Raw genomic sequence first — 7805 nt, forward strand, 5'->3', positions numbered from 1 at the left:
TCAGGAGCTATACACTTATACCGCCAGAGTTCTACAACCCAGTGGCCCTGGGTGATGTCCTAGCTACCTTAGGACCATCCCAGAAAAAGCATAAGAAAAGTCATTGAGCACACTGGTGATTGTCACTGTTGGGTCAAGTCTTAGGCCAATAGGTCTCTCTTTAATCCAAATTAAATGACAGGATACCTATTTTGTTATAATGTGATATATGCGTTCCAGAAAAATAAATCTCAGATATCCCAATATTTCACTGAAAATACCAAGACTTATTAAAAAATCAGGTAGAAGCAGATGATTTGAAACATATGCAACTTTGTAATCACTGCGCTAACAAAAATAATAACAGTTCTCACCAAAGCAGTAGCACAGTTAGAGTAGACAGGAATTCACATCCATAAAAAAAAATAATTTGAGATCAGGAATGACATTCTGACAAACATTCAATTAAAAAATACACTCAGTTAATAACGTGTAGGATATTTCAGAACATGAAATCCGTTCATGAGAGTCCAGTTTTTTAAATGTTTTTATTTATTATTTGGAGAGAGACAGAGAGTGTGAGTGGAGGAGGGGCAGAGAGAGAGGGAGAGAGAGAATCCCAAGCAGGCTCTGCATTGTCAGCTTGGAGCCTGAGAGGGTGCTCAATCTCTCAACCATGAGATCGTGCCCTAAACTGATAATGAGTTGAGCTGCTTAACTGACAGTGTCCCAGGGGCCCTGATCACGGTCCAGTTTAAGACATTTTATCTGCACTTAGAAATAATTTATGAATAAAAGGATGAGACATAAAAAATGACATGGACCATCGAACTTGTATAGCATAGGTTCCCCGAAAGCATAAAACAGAGTACGTGATTCAAGTGAAACAACAAAAAATAATAGAAAAAACATTTCCCTTATCTACACAAAAGGTTTTCAGACTTGAAAATCTACCAGGTACTAGACAAAGTTAATGAAAGTAGAGCTGCATTATACAATATTGAATGATAAAAATGAAGTCAATTCTACAAGAATCCCTACCATCACATGTCAGAAAATAATGGTACTCACAAAAGAAAATATGAAAATAATATCATAATACCAAAGGCCCAAGGACATTTGGGTAGCAGAACATATTCAGACTCTAGAATTCTGTATCCAACTAAGCCATCATTTATGTGTAAGAGTAACACAAGGATATTCTTAGATTTGCAATAAATGTCAAAAACACCTCAAGGTCGGAGCTAGATAATAGGCAGAATAAATAAATAATATGGAGGAGAAAGTTCCTGTGATTATTAGTGAAAACTAGTTAGAAGGAAAATATAAACAAAAGCCTAAAAGTATAATTCATATCTCATGCTACATGTGGGAAGGGAATAAATATTCTTACATTTGTGCTGGTAGGGAAATCCAGACTCAAGTGGTTTTTATAGAGTTAAAATAACTACCAGGAGATTAAATCAATTCCCGTAAATACTGAAAAAGAGCAGGTGAAATGTAATCAGTACATCAAAGAAATGCAGTTTGTCAAATATGAGAGTTGCAAGCTGTCTGAAATTAACAGGAAACTTATTTAGGAAGCATTAATACATTTAATGAGGACTAAGAATGGGGAAACAATCATAGGTAAAAATGAAAAGAAATAGAAATATTTTACCACCTTTATGCAAATGTATTTACAGGTAAAAAGGCATTAGTAATTGGAAACCAAAACTGCTTCTAGAAGAGACAGAAAACAAGGAAGGATAAATTACCATGGAAGAAATTAAGAAGGTTGGCAATGAGACCTTGTTTTGCAAGTACAAACTTTCTAAGTTTCAGGGAAAGGTCTACCTTAGTTATTCAAACTATTCTAGAGATATGGTTCAGGAAGATGATTTTATGAAACCCTGTTAGTCAAAAATTGAGAAATCAAATAAAATTTGATAATATCGTCAAAAGCTGATTATATTATTTCTTTTCTCTGACTTATCTGACATGGCTGAAACACCCAGTCTTATAATTTAATAATAACACANCACAGGTATACATGTATGTATGTGTGTGTGTTATATAAATAAGTAAATACATAAATATATATATATACACATATATAGTTTTTAAAGTTTATTTTATCTGTGTGAGAGAGAACAAGAAGGGGAAGGGCAGAGAAAGGGAATGAGGGAGAATCCCAAGCAGGCTCCGTGTCAATGCGGAGCCCCATTCAGGGCTCCATCCCACAAAACATGAGATCATAACCTGAGCCGAAACTAAGAGTCAGATGCTTAACTGACTGGGCCACCGAGGCACCCCAATAAATATGTATATTTTAACAATGTTCTTGAATTTTCATTACATGCCATAAAATTACCATCCACCTATTTTAACTGTGCAACTTAATTTTAGAATATTTCATTTGCCCCAATTAGATTTCTCCTGCCCATCCACAGTTAATTCATGTTGCCACCTTCATACCTAGACAGCCATTAATCCACTTTCCCAATTCTGGAAATGCTGTATAAAAATAATGACACGAGATAAGTCAGGTGAAAGTGTCTGGCTTCTTTCACTCTGTGGAATGTTTTCAAGATTTGTTCATGTGGTTGCATTTATTGGTACTTCACTTTCTTTTAATTGCCAAATCATATTGCACTTTATGGATCTAACACAATTTAGCCATTCATCAGTTGATGGACCTCTGGGTTGTTTCCACTCTGGCTACTATGAATAATGTTGTTAAATACAAGTTTTCGTGTAGACGTATGTTTTCAGTTCTCTTGAGTATCTATCTATGGATGGAATTGCTGGGTCACATGGTAACTCTATGTTTAATCTTTTATTTATTTTTAAAATAATTGTTTAATGTTTGTTTATTTTTGAGAGACAGAGCACAGCAGGGGAGGGGCAGAGAGAGAGGGAGACACAGAATCCGAAGCAGGCTCTGAATTGTTAGCATAGAGCCCAGGGCTCGAACCCACAAACCGTAAGATCATGACCTGAGCTGACGACGGATGCTTACCTGACTGAGCCATCCAGGCACCCATGTGTTTAATCTTTTAAGCTGCCAAACTGCCCTTTAGGAAAGGTTCATTTCAAAGGTTGTGCTTTTCACAACCATAGATATTCTAATTGGTTATTACTTATCATTTCTATGTCTTTATCCATATTCTCACCTTATTCTCATAGGCATGCTTTAAGAAGAACAGCTTTGAAGTCTTTTTCTGCTGAGTTTACTACCTGGGCTCCANTTTTTCTATGGATAACTGGACATTTTAGATAATATATGATGATATGTTAGCAACTCTGGATTCTGATTACCCGTTAGGGCTTGGATAGTTTGCTTTTGTTTGTTTCTTAATGGCTTGTCTGGACAAATTCCGAGAAACCTATTTCCTCCACGGTGGGCAGCCTCTAATGAAGCAATTTTATCTTTTCCTCTTGTCTTTATCTTTAAGTCTGCCTTCATGGAGNTTCTCTCTCTCTCTCTCTCTCAGAAATAAATAAAACATTTAAAAATTTAAAAAAAGAGAAGTTATCCATGGGTGAGTGTAGCCTAGTATTCTGCCGCTAATTTGTTATAGCTGGGGCTTAGAGCTTAACACCCTTTGCAAATGGATCTGTGTGTGGCTTGGGGAAAACTTTCAGTTCTGTCCCATGTGGAGCCACGGACTAGTAGCTTTTGAGTGGATGCAGCCAGCCTGTGATAAGCACACAGCCTTCCAGACCTCCAGCAATAAGTATAATGTTACCAGTGCCCTTGTCGGGTCTCCGTTTCTGGTTCTCTCTGCTAAATCTCTCCCTGGTCTACCACTTCCTTTGTTGCTACTAGTTTCATTGAGCTATCAAGCTTCTCTTACCTGCTGCTTAGTGAACAAAGGAAAGACTTAGGGGTAAACTCAATGACTTCTACTGGTAAGCCGCCTGTAAGTAATATCTTATTTCTGTATCATTCTTTAGTTGCTTCAGGGAAAATGGTGTACCTGTGGGGGGTAGAAGAGCCATTGGTTGCCTTGTGGCAGGCTAACGAGCAAAAAATTTCCCAAATTGAACCACAAAGTGTTTTCCACGACAGAATGCAGGACCCGGTGCCTTTCTCTTGAGGCAGTATCTCTTCAAGATACCTTCTAGCCTGTGGCGTCATTTTGGAAAACTAGGAAGAGGGACTGAGAAGCTGCACAGATATAAGAGTGTGTGCCCCTCAGATGCTTTCAGGAGACGTATTTCCAGGGCACTTGGCTCCTCCTCCCATTGCTAAAGAGGCCATATTGTGACCTGTCATTTCTGACTTGGGGCGTCAGGACCAAGAAGCAGCTTGGTGATTTCGTCTATTCCAAAACCCCTTTTGGCTACAGCTCAGCAACGATAGCGTAAAAAACTCAAAGGGTTCTGGAGAAACCAACAGAATTGCCCAAATCCTTAGTCTCCATACAGACAAGAGGTCCAGTCTATCATGAAGCCTTTGCCCAGAGGTGGCCAGACTCAGTGTGGTGTCTTTGTTTTGTTACCTGCTTGAATGCATTGTTCACAGAGCATTCATTCAAAATAATACAGGCACTTATTGTACAGGCAGAATTCAATAATTTTTAGTGGAGTTATCGAGTTGTGTCATCATCTCCACAACTCCATTTTAGAACATTTCTATCACCCCCCCAAACGTCCCTCATGTCTGTTTGAGGTGAATCTCCACTCCTATTCCCAGCCCCAGATGTGCAGATTATAAGTACTACAAATCTGTTGAAAAAGAATCCAAACTAAATCTGAGCATGTATTGCTTTCTGCAATATCGATTGCGTGGTAGGGGTGGAGAAATTTTCCTTCTTCCCTTCGAGGTTCTTTGGCTAGTCTAATAGTCACATTGACATGAGACAGATGAACAGATTCTGTACATACAGGAGCTCCATAAAAATGTGAGACCCAAGGACAAGATGGACAGTTGTAGTTTACATGCCATTCAGAGCTAAGGATTGGGATAGGGGTCTGGGACTTCAAAGGGGAGGAGGAGAATTCACAGGAAGATGAGAAAAGCAGATGTTTGGTAATCAGATCTTTGCCCTGCCATGCAGGTAACTCTNCTATCTAAATCCTTTAGTATTTATTGTTAAAAAATATTTGCCAAGCTAAAAAAAATGCCACCAATCAGAAAGATGAAGAAAGCGGGCAGTAGAGAGCAAGGATGAGGCAGAAGACCCAACACGGGAGTAGCTCCACATTCCAGCATTTGACTGAGAACACATATCCTTGCCCCTTAAAGACCTGCAGAGTTCTCCCTGAAAGCATATGGTAGAGATGTTAAAATGGACTAACCTTCAGGAGAAGATTCCATGGACGGTCCTACCAGCTCTGGAAGCAAGTGTCCTGGTAGGTTGTGGAATTGAATGTCTCTAGACCCCGAGGCCTAGCACAAGCTAGGAGGGCACAGGATGCCTCAGATTAAAACCTGAGTGCCTGTGGCAAAGCCTGGTTGGGATGTTACAAGGTGGAGTCCCTGGGAAAATGAAGAAGGTAAAGAGGAAGGTGTTGTGATTTGACAGTGAAACAGACAAAATGCCTGGAGCCATCCAACTCCTAATACGAAGGGAAGCAAAAGCACCGGAACAGCAACTCCAGCCAGTGGGGCAGCCCCTGGTTCTGGAAATGTTCATGGTGAGTGATGGTGCTTCAGCTGACTGCATTGATACAGCTGTCAAGTTCCAACAAAAGGCCAGGGAAAGCATCCAGGTGTGGTTCGTACAGCAACGGGATGTGTGGGCAGTGGCATTTCTCTGACCAAGCAGGAGGCGGAAAGGAAGAGCGACATCAGCACACGCCCTGCCCTCCAGCAGTGCCTGCATGGTGTTCCGGGGGTTCAAGGTACTCACTCTCCTATAGAATGGATCGTTCTATCTTGCGGGGAGGCTTGGCCCAAAGAGAGGGGATCTCCCTGGGAATGTGGGACCATGAAATTCTATACAGAAGGTAAAGCAAATTCTCAGAGAGGTGGGAATGAGACAGGCAGTCTAAGCCCCTTTCTTCAAAGACCCTGATGGGGCCACAGTCATGGCAGGAATGAAAGTCAAGGTTTTCCAGTCTACCCCCAGCACCTGATATGGGATGCTGATATCCATGCTGAGCTCCGTTGTGGGACAGGACGTTTATGGTGTTGGGCAATCCATTGTTGATCTGGGGGACATGGACAGATCCCAGGAACAGATATGGGCTGTGGGAAAGGCCCCAAATAGAAGGAAAGCTCACAAAGTGAAGACGCTACCCTAGTTGGCTGTAAAGGTTTAGTAAGAATAACCAGGAAGTTATCACTGCAGGTACCCCACCTGAACAGATTGACCAACAACCTAACCGTGTGCTGGTCGATCTGTAGAAAGTATTAAAATCTGAACAGTAGTTTAGACCTGCCTCATCTGGCCCTACAATCCCTGATGCCCTCCCTGCTCCAGCAAAGTCCTCCAAGATACAGTCTTATTTGGGGCAAATGCCTTCCACATTCTGGGTATAGGATGCAGGCCAAAACTGCCTTTAGGTGAGGGCCATTGGAGGTGATCAGAGGCCTCATGCTGAGCTCACTATTCACTGATCCTTCAGAAATAAACAAAAGGTGATGGCTCTGATAGATTAACAGAGTTGAATGTAGTGTAACAGTCACCCCCAGAAGTTTGCCAGGATGGTTATGGAGGGCAAACAGTTATGGTCAGGAAGGTCTTTCTGACACTGCAGATGGGGCATTCTCCTGCCCAGGAGAATGTGAGAATGTGAGGATTTTATCACCAATACCAGAGAACATATTGGGTATTGTTATCTTACAAGGTCAAACTCTACAAATCTCTATTGGTGAATTCTGCCTCCAGGTTAAAGTAATCAAACCAGTGGGAAATACCAACTGGGAGCAGATAAGCCTGCCACCCGCACGAAGAGTAGTAACTTTCAAACAACATAAACTGCTTGAGAGACATAAGGAAATAAGAGACGCTTTCCAGGAACTACATCAAGAGGGTATTGCACCCTGGCCACAGTGCTTTCCACAACCTGTTATGGCTAAGACGCGGGGCCCCTGGGTGGCTCAGTCGGTTGAATGTCCGACTGTGGCTCGGGTCATGCTCTCACAGCTTGTGGATTGGAGCCTCACATCTGGCTTTGTGCTGACAGTGCGGAGACTGCTTTGGATTCTCTGTCTCCCTCTCTATCTGCCCCTTGCCTGCTCTCTCTCTCTCTCTCTCTCTCAAAAATATACATTAAAAATTTTTAATTAAAAAATGAAAAAAGCCAGATGGCCCATGGCAGATGATGGTGGACTACCAAGAATTGAACAAGGTTATGCCTGCCCCGCCATGTGGCTGTACTCAATGCTGCCACCATCTTAGATATCTTGGCCATGGTCTTAGGAGTGTCCCATGCTGTGCTGAATGTAACAGATGCTTTTTTTTCACCATATTCCTGGCCAATGAGACAAAAGAGCAACTTGCCTTCACATGGAAGGGGCAATAATGGATCTTTCAAGTGCTTCCCCAAGGTCATCTGCACAGCCGTACCACATGTCATAGAAGGGTATCCCAAGACCCGATCCTGTTCTCCTTCCTCACATCAGTAAAATGGGGCCCATTACATTGTCGATAATCATGCTGACATGTGTAGACTTGGCTTTGCTGCAGCGCCTGTGAGGGAGAGGATGGGCAGTGAATCCACAGAAAATCCGAGGCTCGGCCATAGCTATAAAGTCTTTGGGAGTCATCTGGTGGGGTCCGGAGCTGTGATTTATAAGGTGTAAGCCTATCCAAACCCCAAGGATGTGAAAGAGGTGCAAGGCTTTGTAAGGATATGGGAGTTTGGGAGGATTTTTCTTCCACAACCACCAC

General features: G+C 41.9%; 1 pseudogene; it reads right to left on the reverse strand.

Moving 5' to 3' along the window:
- The window catches only part of LOC144240766 (uncharacterized), a 34649-nt pseudogene extending 30547 nt beyond the window's left edge, over window positions 1-4102 (reverse strand).
- Window positions 4103-7805: the final 3703 nt, after the last annotated feature.

Source organism: Crocuta crocuta, unplaced genomic scaffold, assembly GCF_008692635.1.
Source record: "Crocuta crocuta isolate KB4526 unplaced genomic scaffold, BGI_CrCroc_1.0 scaffold531, whole genome shotgun sequence".
Taxonomy (NCBI): Eukaryota; Metazoa; Chordata; class Mammalia; order Carnivora; family Hyaenidae; genus Crocuta; species Crocuta crocuta.